The sequence below is a fragment of the Schistocerca cancellata genome, unplaced genomic scaffold (assembly GCF_023864275.1).
Source record: "Schistocerca cancellata isolate TAMUIC-IGC-003103 unplaced genomic scaffold, iqSchCanc2.1 HiC_scaffold_1092, whole genome shotgun sequence".
Lineage (NCBI taxonomy): Eukaryota > Metazoa > Arthropoda > Insecta > Orthoptera > Acrididae > Schistocerca > Schistocerca cancellata.
Genome location: NW_026047091.1, coordinates 2,088,535 through 2,107,904, shown reverse-complemented (window position 1 = coordinate 2,107,904; position 19,370 = coordinate 2,088,535). Strand labels below are relative to the sequence as shown.

The window sequence follows — 19,370 nt, the reverse complement described above, 5'->3', positions numbered from 1 at the left end:
TAGTTTACGTGTTTGAAGGTTGTAAAACCTATGCTTTGTTTACTTTCCTTTCACAATACCTTCAGCAATAATGCTAGACAACATACGGTTAACTCGAAACTAAATAAATAATTAGGGATAAGAACGTGCAATAAAGTCACCCGTAACACTTCACATTTTCATGCATCCGTGATGAATTTCGTCCAGAAATGTAATAGTACAATTTACAAACCATTATGACCATCTGCTTATTATCTTGTTTTTCCGTCTTCGGAACGAAAAAAAATCAGAGATTCTGTGTATCAGTGATCCGACAGTTCGCTGGTAGGTTTCTAGAGAGAGGTATGTGGCATTAGATCTCTATGCACAGGTCAGGTAATTCGCCTAAGTAACGGGCCGCTGATTTGCATAGGCAGTGATGCTGCTCGATAGCGACCCAGGTGTGTTCTATAGGATTTGCATCAGACGAATTTGATCGCCGAGGCATCAACGTGAATTTACTATAACGCTCCTCAAACGTCTGTAGCACGGTTCTGGCTTCGAAAGACGTAGAACTATACTGCTGAAATATGACACCGCCGTCGGGGAAGACATCAAGGACGAAGGGATGCAAGTGGTTCGCAGCTCTCAGAGTGTCTTCGATTACTGCCACGGGTCCCATGCAAGCGCAGGAGAATGTCTCCCATAGCGTAACACTGCTCTCATCAGCCTGCGACCGTGGCGCGCTGCACGTTTCAAGCCGCCGTTCACGTCTATGACGGCGTCTTTGGAGACGACCATCTACCTAGTGTATGAAAACTGTTATTCACCAGAAGAGCCGACACGTTTCCATTGATCAGGGGTTGAATCCCGATGGTCCCGTGACTACTGAAATTGAAACTGACGATGTCGTCGGATCGACATGTGAACACGTATGGGTGATCTGTTGCGCAGCTCCATGTTCAACAACGCACGATAAACCGTGTGTTCCGAAACTCTTTTGTGGGTACCACCATTGTGCTCTTTCGGCAGAGGTCCCACGTTACAGGACTGACGAGCCACCGAACCCCACGTTCTGTGTAGAGTCGTGGGCAACCAACCATTTAGCGGCTAGTGGTAGTTTTACTTTTCTGCCTCTTTCCGTAGATGCTCACGACATTAGACCAGTTTCGCCGTTTTCGATATGCTCGTTAACAGGCTCTGCGTAACAATAATCTGTCCTTTGTGAAATTCGCTTATCTCTATGGATGCCCCATTTGCAGCCGATGTCTCCGCTACGGTGATCCCCCGTCCGTGTCTGCTCCACTTACATACTGTTGCTACCGTGTCACGTGACCGCTACGTCACCAGGGGCATTCACCGTCGCGGTGGGCAGTGGTCATAATGTTTAGGCTGATCCGTGTATAATACGTGCCCTGCGACACAAGTACGTTATAGATATACTTTTCTCACAAACAGCAGTCATCTGTTTCTTTTCCACTCACATTTCACTACTTGGTGCGATTGGAGCCTGGCGTATTTTTCATATAGTGTGGTTCCATTTGATTAGTGCTGACATCACATTCCTCCATTTCTCTGTCATAGCGAAACTATAATGCGTTACTGCATTTTTAAATTGAGAATTCAGCGTTTCCCCTCCGTCTCTCTTACCACGAGCAACCTATCCGCCACTACGTCCATATGTTTGGCGCAGCGTTGTCCGCTTTGGGAGGCGGTAAACGTTTGCGTTTCTTAAGTCTGAAAGTAGTGTGGAACAGTACTGTGGGAGACACCGGAAATAATTTTTTTTACGAATGTAAAGATGAAATGATAATTAAATGGACACCCTAGCTGCAAACAGGCGTTAATGAACTTCATTGGGGACATGTTGAAAACGTGTGCGCCCAACCGGGACTCGAACCCGGGATCTCCTGCTTACATGGCAGACGCTCTATCCATCTGAGCCATCGTGGGCACAGAGGACAGTGCGCCTGCAGGGACTTATCCCTTGCACGCTCCCCGTGAGATCCACATTCCCAACATGTCCACACCACTACATTCGTAGTGCGCCTAATAGATGTTTGCCCATCATACTCATTACTCGTGGCAGATTAATCTACCAAGTCCCGTACGAGTTCGGGCATAGCGTGTGCGTTCGCACAAGAAGGTCAATAGCCGGGAAGCCATATTTTTTAACTAATTATGACGGTAGTATCTGTTCCCGAAAGAACAGTTACCGTGGATGACCATGCAGCTTTGCTAGAAATGAAATGATAATTAAATGGACACCCTAGCTGCAAACAGGCGTTGATGAACTTCATTGCGGACATGTTGAAAATGTGTGCCCCAACCGGGACTCGGACCCGAGATCTCCTGCTTACATGGCAGACGCTCTATCCATCTGAGCGACCGAGGACACAGATGAATAGTGCGCCTGCAGGGACTTAACCCTTGCACGCTCCCCGTGTAAAGATTTTGTCTTGTTGCTTACACCAGTTCCAAGTTTTTCAATATGTGTCCTCGCGCTAATGCTTCTTTACGTGGTAACCAAAATCTTCCAATCACATTTCTATCGTCTCTGCAGGTTATATGCTCACCGAAGCATGTTTTAATCGGTTTTTAGTCTCTGTTTTTGCACCCATCGTAGAGAATTAGTTGTATCATTAAGTATAAACCTACTACATATAAGTTAACTAACACAAAAATTAAAGTCTAAGTGTGCGCTCAGTACAACTAGAACTACAGACATGGCATTTAGCACCTAAAGTTTGTGCAAGGACAATAGATAGTTGTTATTTGACATCGTCAAGTGGGGGGATGCGATCTGTTGTGTTAAAATATGTGGATAAGAAATCCTTGGTTGAGATGGCAACTAGTTTCTGCTTATTGCTTGATTGCGTGCAAATCATCAACCAGGCATTATACATCGCCATAATCAGAAACTTCCCGGCAAATTAAAACTATGTGCCGGACCAAGACTCTAACTCGGAACCTTTGCTTTTCGCGGGCAAGTTCTCTGCCGCTGAGCAACCCAAGCACGATTCACAACCATCCTTAAAGCCTTAATTCTGGCAGTATCTCATCTCCTACCTTGCAGAACTAGCACTCCGGAAGAAAGGATATTGAGGAAACATTGCTAAGCTACAGCCTGGAGGATGTTTCCAGAATGAAATTTTCACTCTGCTACGGAAGACGGCTCCTGAGTCCTGGTTTGGTAGCTGAGTCGGTAGAGCAAGTGCCGGCAAAAGGCAAAAGTCCCGAGTTCTAGTTCCGGTCCAACACACATTTTTAATCGGTCAGGAAGTTTCATACCAGCGCACATTCCGCTGTTAAGTGAATGTTGCGTTCTTGTCATAATATCTTCACCTGAGTTGCATATTGTCATCTTCAGACTGAAGTAGGTCGACACCATGATGCTTGATGGCTGGTATAAACAGAAGCAAGTAATAAAGGTTATAGTGATCTGAAGATGACTCGTCATTGAGCTGAAACTAGTAACAAATACTGGGATTGACGAAGAATTTTTGTCCTGATACTTTAACAATATACATTGCTGTATTAGGTTATTTATTTAGGATGTTTACAAACATCAATTGTTAAATTAGACACATTTGCCGATTATTATTGCGAAAAGTATCAGTACAGTGTATGATGTGCCCCGCGAATTGCGAGTAATATATAAGCTATATGTGATTGAATTAGTTATCTGGGAGGTTCACTATATTAATATACCTTTAGATCTGTAAGCCTTCATTTCGTTTAACAATCGTGTAAGAAGTGTACATAGAAGAAACCTGGACACATTGCGAAGTTTTAGATTATGTTATGGAAAGTCAGAAATTTCGAAACGAGATTTTAAAACACAAAGTATTTGCTGGGGTAGATGTGCACTGGCCATAATTAGTAGATTATGAACTGTAGATCACAACCGAAAAGTACTAGGAAGTTAAGAAGTGAAGATAGTAAATCCTGTAAAAATTGAAAGTACAAATACACAGAATGTTGAAAGATTGAAAGGGAGAATTAGGCACTGAGTGAGTGAAACAGAAGGAGTAATTTAGAACAGAAGACTAATGAATAGCTTTGAGAGGTAAAAACAATGAGGGGAGCAGAGAATCAAATGGGAAAAAAGTATAAAGCCCAGAAGAAATAATTAAAGAACGCACGAGATACTGTATTTAACTGACGAAAGCAGAAAATATAAAATTGCAACAAATGAATTAGGCAAAACGATAAATTCATTTAAAAAAAGAGATTGAAAAACAGTGCAAAGCACGTATAGCTATAGGAGAAATGCAACTCTATTTGTGTGACTATAGGAAAGGTAATTGAGTGCCGCGTCATAACGTAAAAACACCGAACACGGTGGCCTTCTTCTTGGTCCAGATACAGCTTTTTAATACTATGATGCGGTAGGGAAAGATATTTCGCACCCTTTAGGAAAAATATACAGGCGTTTCGAAAAAAGTAAATGGATAATATTAGTTCAGGTGACCAGCCATAATTTAGTAGAAAAGGGGGAGATGAAACGTGGAAGGAATATGTAGCCAGGTTATACAAGGGCAATGAATTTCAAGACAGTTACAGAAAGATCTAAACAAGTAGGTGATGAGAAGGAGGATATGATATTGCGAGATGAATTTGTTAGAGCACTGAAAGACCTAAGCCGAAACAAAACTGGAGTCTACGACGTTCCCTCGGAATTACTTAGATCCTTGGGAGAAACGACTGTGACAAAACTACAGTGTTACATGTGGTATGTATGATATATGAGAGAGACGAGATCATGTCAAGCGTCAAGATGAACTGCGATAATCCCTATTTCAAAAGACGGCATATGCTCTGCATTGTTAGTATTACCAAACTGTCCGCCTAATACGTCATGGTCACATATCACTCACACGAATAATTTACAAAAGAATGAGAAAATGTCATCGAAATCAGTCTTAGTGATGATCAGTTTCGATTCCAGGGAAATTTAGAGAGACGCAAGGGGATATCTACCCACCGACTCATCTTAGATGGAATGAGAAATTACAGCCTTACTAAAGTGATCCCAAGACTTTGCGGGTAGGACTGGGCGTAAACGATTCCAAATGCTTCATTCACTGGCTTAATACATACATATAATTTATGAACCAATCTTCGTTGAAAATTACATAAACTTTGTCATAAAATTTAATATAAGGTAAGAAATACACTGTTACGAACAGAACAAAAAAAAATGGCTCTGAGCACTATGGGACTTAACATCTACGGTCATCAGTCCCCTAGAACTTAGAACTACTTAAACCTAACTAACCTAAGGACAGCACACAACACCCAGCCATCACGAGGCAGAGAAAATCCCTGACCCCGCCGGGAATCGAACCCGGGAACCCGGGCGTGGGAAGCGAGAACGCTACCGCACGACCACGAGATGCGGGCACGAACAGAACAATTACTCCAAATAAGAAGTTACTTTAAAGAAGTTATAAGCATTTTAAATAAGATATTCATAATTTTAAAAGGAACAATAATTAGCACTGAAATATTATCAACATGCAAATGCCAGTGGATAACATGGACACACGGTGTCCAATAATGGGCAGTACAAATTTCAGAACTTACTTTCAAATGAAAACGGACATAAGCTGTTCTTTAGCAAAGCTACAAAATAGAAATGTACGGTTTGATTTAAATAAATAACAACTTACATTGCAGTTTTAAATTAACAAGGAATAAATGAAGCTCTCTTACCTTAGAGAAAAAACCCAGACGTATTTTCAAAGGAACATTAATTTGCTAAAAATGAACTTAGCCGCGATAGAATGGCGAAGGAATGGCTGAGGACCCAGTTAAACAGGTCAATAATCAGAGGTCTCAGGAAGCCCTGAAAGGTGACACTCATGGGGTGTCCACAACACGGTAACTTGTCCGCAATGCAGGTGAGCGGAACTGCGGCTGCCGCCCTGCCCCGCGGATGTGTGGCGGCAAGGGATCAGACATGGCGGCCGTGCCGAAGCACCGGAACAAGAAAGCTAGTGGAACAAGCTCGGCCTAACAGGCTCGTGTTGACTGGGCCGCTACTACACGAACCCAGTTACCGATGACACCCCTAGACAAATCTCAGTGTCACGTTCTTGCAGTATAACATAGTCACCTTAACATGTCGACAACTTTAACGGCAACACCAAGAGATCGAGAATGGTCTCCTTTAAATAGAAAATAATAATCTAACGACCCCAGCAGGATCCGCAAACAGCAAGGAATCTAACATTTTAAACTTGAGTCTTTAAAACGAAATTACAAGGAGGAGGAGAGGAGGAGATTGGTGTTATTACGTCCCGTCGACAACGAGGTCATTAGAGACGGAGCGCAAGCTCGGGTGAGAGAAGGATGGGGAAGGAAATCGGCCGTGCCCTTTCAGAGGAACCATCCCGGCATTTGCCTGAAGCGATTTAGGGAAATCACGGAAAACCTAAATCAGGATGGCCGGAGACGGGATTGAACCGTCGTCCTCCCGAATGCGAGTCCAGTGTGCTAACCACTGCGCCACCTCGCTCGATAAATTACAAGTATAGTAGTGGATATTTGGCTCTCATTGTATTTGGTGGAGGCATAGAAACGCTTCTACAGTCGACTCAGCACCTCATAATAAGTCAACTCTGCGGAGAAGCCTTGAGACACCGGAATACAGTGTATGCCGAAACGGACTGGTTTCTGCGAGAGTCACCGTATTACAATAAACGCATATTGTTCAGCCTCTGCAGCAGAAGACAAACTAGAATAATTTAACGTTGATATTTAAGAGAAACCGTAAACGTGCATTAACGAATAACGCCACATTCATCGGGTTATATGTGCCAACATAGTGAACCAAAGTCAACTCAAATATGAAATTTGATCCCACTGAAATAATTGGGTACGGACTAGAATTTACGACATACACGAGCATTACAGCTGCACGAAAATTACAACTGGAAGTCGCTTTAAAGACTAAACCGAGTTAAAGTGGCCTGTTTCTTTGAAGAACAATTGATGTGTGTTACAGGCCAGAAAAATAATCCAATAAGATAAATAAAATTCATACTCTCAATATGTCAGAACGGAAGTTCCTGTATACAACTCGAGAGTGTCACAAAAGCACAATTAAACGGCTCGCTCTCTTAACCATAGGAAATACACTGCAATCTACCGCTATGGAACGAGAAAAGCCACAAATCGAACACAGCAGAAAAATACCCGTCCGTCGTGGTGACCAAGCCTCTGACAGCCCGGTACGTCTTTTGGTAACGAACTCCACGTTCCTCGAAGATACCAAAGATGAATACAGGACGCGAGGTTAGCAGCCTTTTTCCCCTATTTCTCCGACAAGTGGGCCCCGCCAGCAAACTTGTTTTTCATTCCGCTCCACAGCCCGTACTGCGACGAGTAAAGACAATAGATCCCCTGTTCGTCACGGTCCCTGCCAGAGGAAGCCGCCATGCAGTCAAAGACGAGAGGCGTCTACAAAGACGCTATCTTCCGATAAGCCGCTACAGCTCATTAGTAACTGGGTTGAGGAAAGACAAATCTACTTTTATGATAGTTCTACAACGTAACATTCGACAGTCTTGATTGGAATATAATCTGAGGTAGGGGTGAAATGTCATCGAGATCGATATAAGTCAGCTAACGACACCGAATGTCTTTGCATACGGCAGGTACGTCAGTGATTTTGCGATTATTTCCAATTGCACATCCTCTCCTGCCCCTCTCTTACTCGGACATGCAGAATGTAACGGATGTCACGTGTGGCACCTTAATATGTCCATGCGTCAGGGTGGTGTTCTTTTTTGTGCTGTGTTTCGAACACTCTTCCCACAAACACATCGCTAACTTTCCAACCTGATGTCTGCACGATCGTAACTGCATCAAGGCGGACTATGCTTGTCAGTATAAACTTAACGTTTTGCGTCCAGGAGAAAAAAATCATTAATGGCTTGCTCTCGCTACACATACTTGAAGGTATTAACCCTCTAACGGTAAGGTGAAGTTTCCTGAAATAAACGGTAAGGTGGGGTTGGATCAGACCCCGCCCAGCAAATATCGATTTTTCGGGGTAAAATACAAAAATGAATAATGGGAAAAAGTTTTATTATCAATTAAACACATATAATATTTGTTATAACAAGTTTTTTTTTATTTTTATAGTCAATAAGTAAGAATATAAAGTACTTTGGAAAAAATAGGAATTTGATTAAAAAAAATACCTTAATAGAAATATTCTCTATAAAATTGTTGAAAACATAGTAAAAATCAATAGATTCAGTCATCAACTAGAAACTTGAGTGCTTTAGAAATTCTACAGATAGGAACTAAATGAGAAACATCTCTTACTACTTGTAGAAAATAATTATAGTGTCAGCAGTTTCGATATATAAAGTTCTCAATAATAAATGTCTTTGTACACATAATGTAATATGTGGTTTCTGAACAGTTTTCTGCATCGATATTGTCGCCATCCTCTGACTCAGCCTCCTGTCGGAGAAACTCGTTGTATATCTCGTCAAGAGTTCTAAGGAGTTGATTCGCCATTTTAGTAAGATACTAGAAGAGGAAAGAAAACTTAGATGTAATATAAACATCAATATGGGGTTGAATCCTCCCCACAAAAGAAATTAATAAGTGTGACGTAAACAGTAAGGTGGGGTCGGATCCAACACGAGCGCGGGTAATGTAGGCTTCGGATAGAGAGGGTAGCTGCAGGCTAGTCACCAGCCTGGCGTGGCCTACTCGGCGTTCTAGGGGCGACTGGCTGGTAGGGTATCTGGAACCAAAGCGCTCTCAGAAGAGGGAGTGGGCAGTTATAAGCAAAACAGACTCGCTGGGGTCGGATCCAACTCCAACCTTACCGTTAGAGGGTTAACCAAAACATACGATTGTAATAGCTATAATTATTAGTCTGCAAACGACGTAAATACTGATTAATGTTGTTCAGTGCATCGTCCTCAGTGACCAATAGAAATATCTGCACTCACACCCGATACATCCTGAGCATAGGTTCGATGGGAATGTTCGCTGCCAATTGATGTACTTTTTCACGAGAGCAAATATTTGCGACACATACGTAATTGCATATCTCTTGAGTAAGTTATGTCACATCAATCACTTTATATATAAACGTTCAGTCACAATTTACAAATCTGTTATTCAAACGCTTCAACTGAAAATACCCGGTACAGCATTTGAAGTCCACATTACGGAAAATTTTAGGTAGTATGAGCCTACCCGAATGATCCTTATTTGAATCGCTACTGTTTAGCAACCTTTTTTGTGTCGGCACGTTCAAGTCCCTCATGTTTTGTAACCTTTTTCGACTGTGGAACTGCAGCAGTCACACCTATATTTTTGCAGAAGCCACGTTTTGTTACTCTTCTACAACACGCACCTAATAATATGACTGTGTCGCACACAACACAACACGGAGAACACAAGTAAGCAGGGTTATCAAGCGGTGGTATCAAACCCGCCATGAGCATTTGGACCTGTACCACTCGACTGCCGAGGCGCCTAGCAATTTCGTTTAGTGTAATAACACTCAGCGCTCTCTGTGAGCGAACTATTGAGCTAGCGTCCACTCCAGTTGACGAATACAAAGATCTGTCTGTCTAGTAATGATAAGTGGTGTTTGTTTCTCAGTTTTCGTGACTTACAGCAATGTGCACCCAACACGACCAGTTGTCATCGGAACCGTTACTATTGAGCCTATCATTAACTAACGCTATGGATACAACACCAATATTAATTGTTTTTGAACACTTTCATGTTACCTACCTTCATTCGGTACCACCATCCCCAGTAAATCTCATGTTGCGAAGAGCGCCTGGAACCGTCACCATATAGCATAACAACGAGACTTATAGATTCGGCATTCAGTCGATTATTTCCTAGTATGTAACACACCAACTTGCAAGTTACTTTGCTGGTTTGCAGTAATCTCGCCCGATGCTGCAGCAATAGGCTGTGCTGATGCCACCGTAGACTTCCTCTGGCAGACACATCCCACACGTCACTGCCGTTTGCGTAAAGTGCGCTACTTTTACTCTTCCTGATCCGCTGTCGGTTCAAATGGCTCTAAGCACTCTGGGGCTTAAAGTCTAAGGTCATCAGTCCCGTAGAGTTAGAACTACTTAAACCTAACTAACCTAAGGACATCAGATAAATCCATGCCAGAGGCAGAATTCGAACCTGCGACCGTAGCGGTCACGCGGTTCCTGACTGCAGCGCCTACAACCGCTCGGCCACCTAGACCGGCGACCCGCTGTCGGTCTAGTCGTTGCGACGTACGTGCCATTCAGTTTTCCGTTATTGTCCCCCGCAGATCTTGCACCCAGATCATTAATAAAAGTCTGCACATGAGCGGCTGACTGTATGACGATTTTGGTTCAATTGCGTCAAATTAACCAAGGGATGGTGTTTGTTACGTCTGTAACTACGGCTTTTACCGGCAGCAAACAACTGTACTTTTCATAGAACTTACACATTGTACCGTCTATCCTCTTATATGTACTGGTCATAATAGTAACATCTGATGCATAAAAATCACATATTTTTCAGGTCTAAGCCTTACTCAACCGGCGACCGACTTCGCAGCGAGTTAGATTCAAGTACTGTAAGTGCTGAATGTTCTGAAACCTTTGTGAAATATTTTGTTTCTTCCGGAACTACGAAACGCCTGCAATCGTATCGAAAATATTAATTTAATTTACTTTAGAGCTAGCGGTACTAATGACAAATTATTAAGAGATTTAAGCCTCGGTCCTTTTATGCAACTTTTACCAAGCTTGGCTAATATTGGTTAATACCGTATTTCAAGTTGGTGCCTAGAAATGTTCCTCACTGTTCAATGCTGTACGCCCGTCTGCCTCAGTAGCTCACGCCAGTTTTGTCCTATACCTGGGAACAACCGCTCTCTCAAATGCGAAAACGACCGGACTTCCAATTTCATCCCTCCACACATATCGTGACGAGGAGCTGAGTTAAAATAGTGAAAATAAATATAGTACCCGGTGCGTCGTGACGGGATCTGTCAAAACTTCGTTCCCATCCCCATCTCCAATCATGAAGGTATTTTGGGTCTGTTGTCACGCCTCTACAGCCCCGCTCCACAATCCGCTACCCTCACCCCCCCACCCCTCCCCCCTGCCCACCCACCCACCCAATCTAACCAACGAAAGTGGATGAAATCGCTCCAGTCGTTAGGGAATTACCTAAAATTAATTGCATTGCGTGCGGAAACCGCCTCTCATCCCTACGAATTAAGCCACCGGCACTGTCACCAATACTGTAGCGACACCAACAGCCATGAATTCGACGCTATTATAGTGCGTTTCCGATAAATTTTCCAGATATATGCACTGACGGAGAAAAACGGAAAAAATGGGTAATGTAATTTCGATTCATTTGCTTCGGTAACATATTTAAGTTTGAAACGACGCATACTGGCAAGGAGTACAGTGTTACAATAACGACGGCCATGTATCGTGTTCGAAAACCTGGAGGTCAGTATGTCCATGCAATACTATGCTTACCCCCACCGTAACACCTGGACAACCAAAACGGCCTAACGTAATGAAATTTTCATTCTGCGGCGGAGTGTGAGCTGATATGAAACTTCCTGGCAGATTAAAACTGTATACCGGACCGAGACTCGAAATCGAGACCCGAAATCCCATCCAGCACGTGTTGGACACGTTCTGGAGACGTACGCCAGCACGGTTACACGCAGCGTCAACCATTCGGCAATTTGTCAAACGTGCTGATGGGGCAAAGGATCACCACAGGAACTCGTTACCACTCTTGTGGCCAGCATAGCAGTACGTTGCTGAGGACGCCTTGCCATTCTTGGTGGTCATGTACTCTGCTATGAACAATGTCCCGTCTTTTCTAATTTACAGAAGACAATCATGAATTGTGGTGATTTCAGTGCAATTATTGTCTTTCAGTAGAACTGTCATTTCTGTACCTCTCATTCCGTATTTCTGTCCGGTACCTTCTGTATTATACTGTAGCAGTTCCTAAGTTTCATCGATCTGCTTCAGAGTGACACATCATGTGACAGTTACAATTTCAACAAAATTTGGTTAATCTATACAAGGGGCGATCAAATAATTTCGATTAAGGTGTGTCGCTGCAGCATACGGGCATCGCAGCACGACTCCGATACGGTTGTATCAGCACCGACACGTAGGCGAGGGATTAGTGTAGCGTTCGTGTTTTTCCGATATGTAACCCACATGGGTGGGTCCCTGGGATAAATGCCTCAGTGCTCACTCCGATTTTGCCTGATTGGCATACCGATTCTGGAGTGCGCCACCTTCGAACGGAAAGTTTATGATCTCCCCTTATGTGTACCAGCGGGCCAGTGACGCCTTCATAGTTGCTACATATGTGTGGGAATCCGATATACATCCTAAACTCCTTCCCTTTTCTATCACTTCATCTCCTCCCCCTCTCTTTGCCCATCTCCTCCTCCTCTTCCTTCCTCAGTGTATCACCTCCTCACCCTCATCTCTGTCCATCCCCTCCTTCCCCTCTCTATGTCCATTTAGTCACAGCCCTGTCCATCTCTTATCCCCTCTTTATGACCTTGAGCCCTGATTTTAATCTTATTTCAAACGAAAGCTTGGCTGGGAATGAAAGTCGCTTAAAATGTGTGGGTAGATCTGTTGGGATCACTGGTGTACAGGGTGTGAGAGAGACCTCTCCAGCTGCTCCATCTGTGAGGATAATAATTTAAATGTTAGCATACTGCATAATTGAAATCTGTAAATCAGTAGGATTACAATGTTTCTGATGAACCTGGTTCTGTTGCAGTATTGTAATCATAAGCCGATAATCCATGAATACAAGTTCCCTGTTTTCTGTCAAACGGACGGCGAGGAAGAAAGCAAAATATCATATTGTATATATATAAGGGGCAATTATATAAATACGAGGAAAAATCTCTCTAATGGTTTACATGTCTTGCTATTGTAGTTAAAGTCCCTACAACTCACTGGGATAAAGGAAACAAAACCGTACATTCTCACAATACAGGACTTACGTGATCTGAGGCTTTCCCGGCGAATGTGCTGTATGCAAGGTTCTCGGGTGTCCAGCCGGATCCGATTGTCGAAGTTCCACGATATTTCGGCGAATAACAGTACCGCCATCATCGGGTGGTATTGATGGAATGATCTGTCTGCGCTGTGTCCGTGGTATTTATGTCCGCGGGGTCCCGAGTGGTAACCCGGTGCGGGACGGCCGGTGGAGCGTCGCGTGGTGTGTGGATGGTGGGAGGGGCGGGGAGGGGGGGGGGGTGCCGGTGGTAGGCGCATTTCATATTCGTCCGCCGTGGCGGAAGGATCTCGCGTTCGCTCGCGCCGTTGCTCTTTGATGGTGTTCAATAATGGTTTACAGGCCTTTCTAAGTTGAAACCCGGGGTCCCTGTTGATCAGGTTATCAGTTACGCGAATTATCTACGGCCTCCTTGTAGGTACTGTCCCAGTAGGCACGTGTGGCCGTCAGGGTTATTGTCTCTTCGAATTTCGCTGTGTGTCCGTCTTCAGTGCGGTGTTCTGTTAGGGCCGAATGGCTGGGTTGGCGTAAGCGGGTGTGACGTTCGTGTTCCATGCATCGGTCCTCGACCGTGCGAACTGTTTACCCGATGTTGGATTTGCCACAGCCGCACGGGATTTTGTATACGCCCGCTTTCTTAAGGCCTGCGTCATCTTTTGCCGTTCCTAGTAGGTCACGAATCTTTGCTGGTGGTCGGAAGACTGTGTCAATCTTGTGTCGCCTTAACAGTCTCGCTATTTTTGACGACACGTTGCCAGCAAACGGCAGAAAGGCCAGAGCTTGCTTCTCTTCTTCGGGTTTTTCTTCATCTCGGTTCTTGCTGCACTTCTGTTGTCGGAAGGCCCTTTGGATTTGGCGATTGCCATACCCATTCTTGCGGAACACGGTCTCCAGGTGTTTGAGTTCCGTTGGCAAGTTCTGTTCATCAGAGATCGAGTGTGCTCTGGGTACCAAGGTGTTGAGCATTCCATTAAGCTGCTCCGGATGGTGGCAGCTGGAGGCGTGTAGGTACAGGTCAGTGTGTGTGGGCTTTCGGTACACTCTGTGACCCAGTGGGCCATCAAAACTTCGACGATCGGATCCGGCTGGACGCCCGAGAACCTTGGATACAATACAGGACTTCATTTTCTTTCTGGCATTGGGTTTTAGTAGCAAACAGGTACAATACACCGTAGTTTAGAAAAAAAGCCTAAATCTGTGCACATGTTCATTAGAGATCATGTAAAAAAATTGAAGTACATTTGTCGAGAACTTTTCGAAACGTTTCCCAATAACGATTCGTCTTTATATGGTATATAATATATATTATACTGTAGCCATGTTCTTCTGACTGTTTATTAGAGTATGGATTAAAAGTATGAAGTAAATTAGTCAACATTTCTGCATTACAGTTTTTATTAAAAATATGTAATCTATGTCTGTCCGAATGTTTACTAGAGCATTGTGTAAACATGTATCGGACAAGCACTTTCCGACATTTTTGGTAATGACGACTTGTCTTCATATAGTAGCACAGATATCAGGTGACCGCTAAGGTCGCAGGTTCGAATCCTGCCTCGCGAATGGATGTGTGTGACGTCCTTGAATTAGTTAGGTTTAAGTAGTTCTAATTTCTAGGGGACTGATGACCTCAGGTGTTAAGTCCGATAGTGCTCAGAGCCATTTGAACCATTTTCAGATATCAGGACAGGAATTTAGGCCCTTAGTAGTAGTTGTATTACCTCGCTTAGCGTTTTCTCGTATAATGACGCTACAGTGTAGGAGCGATAGTATGCAAGGAACGTATCGCTTTACAAGAATGCAGTTCCATACGTTGCTTCTAAATGGGCTTTACGACCTCGTAATGAGGGATAGAGGGCTTTCACGTTTCGTGAGTTGATTACTTATGATGAGGCAAAGAGAACATTGAATCCAGGTATTAATGTCGTATTAACCGAATCTGTTTCAAAGCTAGTCTCGTCTTATTTAAAGGAACAAATTTCGGAACATTACTCAGCGCTGCAGAGGAACATTCATGTAGAAACATTATTACTTTTGTTGTTAAAACTTTAAGTAGGCCCTGAGGATCTGAACATCTACACTTTTTTTTTAAATTCTTGTTACGGATATTGTAATCTTCGACATTTCTATTTAACACAGTTAATATGTTACAGAGCTAGTGTTCGTATGGCTACAGACATTATACATCAATATCAATGAGATCATGGGACGTGTGAGTGTGAGCCCTCGGCAACACTTAATGCAGATAATTTTTCCGTGTTTGGCCTCATCCGATTAATGTGAATATCGTGGAGCTGTTTCCCAACAAACCATTGCTATTGGAATACCAGTGTTTTCTGTGCAGTGTTACGGCGGAGTCAGGAAACAGGAAGAGACATAGACTGGCAGTAGGCCTCCCACTCTCAACAGGATGATAATCTTATAACCTGCCAACACCCTTCAGCGTATTAATGACGCGTATAATCTCATTTTCAGTACCTCACAGACAGGACATCGATACCGAAGAATGAATGCTAACTGAAATGATGCCAGAAAGATTATAATTTGATCGTTGTCGAATAAATGCTACACTTAAGTACAATAATAGGAAATAAATTTTGCGTTCTAATGACATAACGTTGTATGGTTAGCTAAGTTCGTTATCAGATAAGTAACGGAGCTTGATTGAAACTTTCAATACTGGATAATAGAAATACGATCACCAGATCATGCTTGAGCAAAAGTTATAAAATTACCTATATCTGTCTGAAACTGAAGTTACGTAACAAAAACTGAAATGAGTGTAGGCGGCTGCGGGAAGTGCACACATGGAAACTCAAATGAAAGTATCGCGTATGAAAACATGAATAAACGTTAATTATTACTGTAACGAACAATCAGGCATACTGAAAACCAAAACTGGTTAACCACCAGCAACACGTAACTCGGAATGGGCTGAGCAGCGTTACTCGGAATAAAGTTGTCTGTTACCAGGTTTTGCGAAGCATTACCTTCGGCGAGTTACTGTTTCGCAATAAACTTCATATTAGCTCTATTCAGTTTAATTAGGAAATTGCAGCAATCAGTATAAATAACGATGAAATCACGAACACTAGATTTAAATAAAACGCTAATTGAACACATAATATATAATAACTTTGACAAATTTGCAGAATCACTACATTTTTCCCAGCACTTTGATGTTATTCTTGCTTTGCACTGAATTCTACGAGTGCACTGAAATATGCTACAGTGCAACATGAATTTCGGTTAATTATCTTTGTTTCTAGCTATTTCATTAGTTAACTTTACGTTTTAAATCGCTATTGCACTTCTCTTTCAAATCAAATAATATTTGTTTTTAATAAAGTGATACTCCGTTGTAATAATGATGATCGGAAGGAATCCTAGTGAGGTTGATGAAGTGCGTAAATCATAAACACTGAAGATAATTACAGTTCAACGAAGTTATTATGATGTCCACATTAGAAGGTTCTGCCATACTGGCAAACCTTTTACCAAACGACACTGCTAAGAGGCACAGTCATATATTGTGGTGAGAAGTAGATGATACGGCGTAATCGTTGCAATAACAGGCAAAAGGCTCTTCTTACAATTAAGAGCAAATTGCATTAACTTTGGCCACACAGTACTTTTCTTCCACTGTTTCATTTGCCACAAATCCTCTAGATTTCAACATGAACTGAGACTCAGATATATCCTCGTTTTTAAGTAGTCGCACTACCGCACTACACTCTAGAAACCACACCGACAACACGCTCCACCTTGCACGCAAGCACGGACACTTCCCGTCCTAGCTAGGCCACTGTGCGATTTCACTTCTCTGTTCTATCCGTCGCGTCTTGACGATGCTAGCGTGGGGAGCAGCTACGAAGGCGGATGCGTCGCGCGTTCTGTGCAGAGAGAGAGAGAGAGAGAGAGAGAGAGAGAGAAGATACGTTGTGACGCCGCCAATTTCCTTCCGTTAGTTTACGCAGTGAGACAGCTGCCGTCGCGCTAGCATAAACATCTTCCACAGTGAACTTTAAGAACTGCATTCTTTCGAGAATCCTTATGCACGCGCACACACATCCTTCCACACAGAATTAATTAATATTGAACTCAATCACAACATTCCCAATCGTATAAAATATAGAGATAGATAATTTCTCTACATTAAGTTCTATATGGTTGAAGACGACAGACTCTGAAAGTAAAGCAGCTGTAAAGAAAAACATAAAAAAACAAGAAAACCACGGCATGTGGTAACAAGGTATATATGCAAACCTTCATGCTGCTTTCAGATTTGTAAAAACTTTCTTAAAAACTCTGATTTGTGTATGTGTAAGTAATAACGAATATTTTTCCTATTATATGACAGAAAGCAAATTTAAGCCCAGTCATGATGTTGAAACCTCAACGAAACGTCTCTGGGTGATAGCACAAAACGAAACAATTGTGCTTTGCTCAAGGCGCATCCCTTCCAAAAGAACAGTTTATTTGTAAAGCAAACACAGACGGAAGAGCTGACACTATTTTGTCAGTAATCATGATGTGGCTTCATTCTTTCTTTAAATACTGCCTGTTTAATGTTCCGTCTTTTGAACGACAAGGATTTGTTTCGTTAAAATAACGAATTTTTGCATTGCTTACATTATGTACCAACAGTGATCGAATACATTTAAAGCATTTTCAAGTTTTAATAATTTGTGACCAATCGGATATCAGAAACAGATCGTTTAATGTGCTACTAAAAGCTAATTTTCTTCCACTGTGCAACCTGCTACGCAGTTATAGATGTGCACTTACTTGAACGAAATATGTTTTATGAAGAAAACGGCATCGTTACGAAGCCAAAGATGAAACTTGAGCTACTAATAATTTCTTATGCTGCTGTAAGCACAGTCACACAAAGTCATAAGTAGTAGTAATTGGTATTTACATACCTCGCAGCAAGAGACCTACTCCATCGTCTGCGCTGTCCGACGTACATGAATCAGACTCCGCAAGATTTATGACGAATGGTTCCATAACCGGGTCTCTGCCAATTTCCCTGTTGTACTCTTCATCTTGCGGTTTTCTGCGTGTCTTATGCAAGCTGCCCATGCAGATGATGTCTAAAGCTGTGAAACGACCACAATAACTATGAGTTATTGTGATTGTTCCATAGCTTTGGTTACTGATAATAACTTGACACCAGTGCCTATGAGTTTAATTTGTACACTACAGCACTGAAGATGATCACTATGTCATTGAAAATCTATTTTTCTGTCAATAAACCATCACATTTACGGCCAACGCTGACCTCCCTTCTCAATTCACGTACACTACTGGCTATTCAAACTGCTACATCACGAAGATGACGTGCTTCAGATGCGAAATTTAACCGACAGGAAGAAGATGCTGTGCTATGCAAATGATTAGCTTTTCTGAGTATTCACACAAGGTTGGCGCCGGTGGCAACACCTACAACGTGCTGACATGAGGAAAGTTTCCAACCGATTTCTCATACACAAACAGCAGTTGACCGGCGTTGCCTGGTGAAGCGTTGTTGTGATGCCTCGTGTAAGGAGGAGAAATGCGTACCATCACGTTTCCGACTTTGATAAAGGCCGGATTGTAGCCTATCGCGATTGCGGTTTATCGTATCGCGACATTGCTGCTCGCGTTGGTCGAGATCCAACGACTGTTAGCAGAATATGGAATCGGTGGGTTCAGGAGGGTAATACGGAACGCCGTGCTGGATCCCGACGGCCTCGTATCACTAGCAGTCGAGATGACAGGCATCGTATCCGCATGGCTGTAACGGATCGTGCAGCCACGTCTCGATCCCTGAGTCAACAGATGGGGACGTTTGCAAGACAACAACCATCTGCACGAACAGTTCGACGACGTTTGCAGCAGCATGGACTATCAGCTCGGAGACCATGGATGCGGTTACCCTTGACGCTGCATCACAGACAGGAGCGCCTGCGATGGTGTACTCAACGACGAACCTGGGTGCACGAATGGCAAAACGTCATTTTTTCGGATGAATCCAAGTTCTATTTACAGCATCATGATGGTCGCATCCGTGGCTGGCAACATCGCGGTGAACGCACATTGGAAGCGTGTATTCGTCGTCGCCATACTGGCGTATCACCCGGCGTGATGGTATGGTGTGCCATTGGTTCCACGTCTCGGTCACCTCTTGTTCGCATTGACGGCACTTTGAACAGTGGACATTTCAGATGTGTTACGACCCGTGGCTCTACCCTTCATTCGATCCCTGCGAAACCCTACATTTCGGCAGGATAATGCACGACCGCATGTTGCAGGTCCTGTACGGGCCTTTCTGGACACAGAAAATGTTCGATTGCTGCCGTGGCCAA

General features: G+C 43.1%; 1 protein-coding gene and 1 non-coding gene across 2 annotated transcripts in view; one reads left to right on the top strand and one right to left on the bottom strand.

Annotated features, from left to right (window-relative positions):
* The window catches only part of LOC126154493 (dipeptidase 1-like), a 1,598,597-nt gene that overhangs the window by 794,166 nt on the left and 785,061 nt on the right, over positions 1–19,370 (top strand). The gene's annotated exons all lie outside the window — the stretch shown is intronic.
* Positions 1,837–1,912, bottom strand: Trnat-ugu (transfer RNA threonine (anticodon UGU)). The gene has a single exon. It is a non-coding gene; the product is annotated as a tRNA-Thr (tRNA).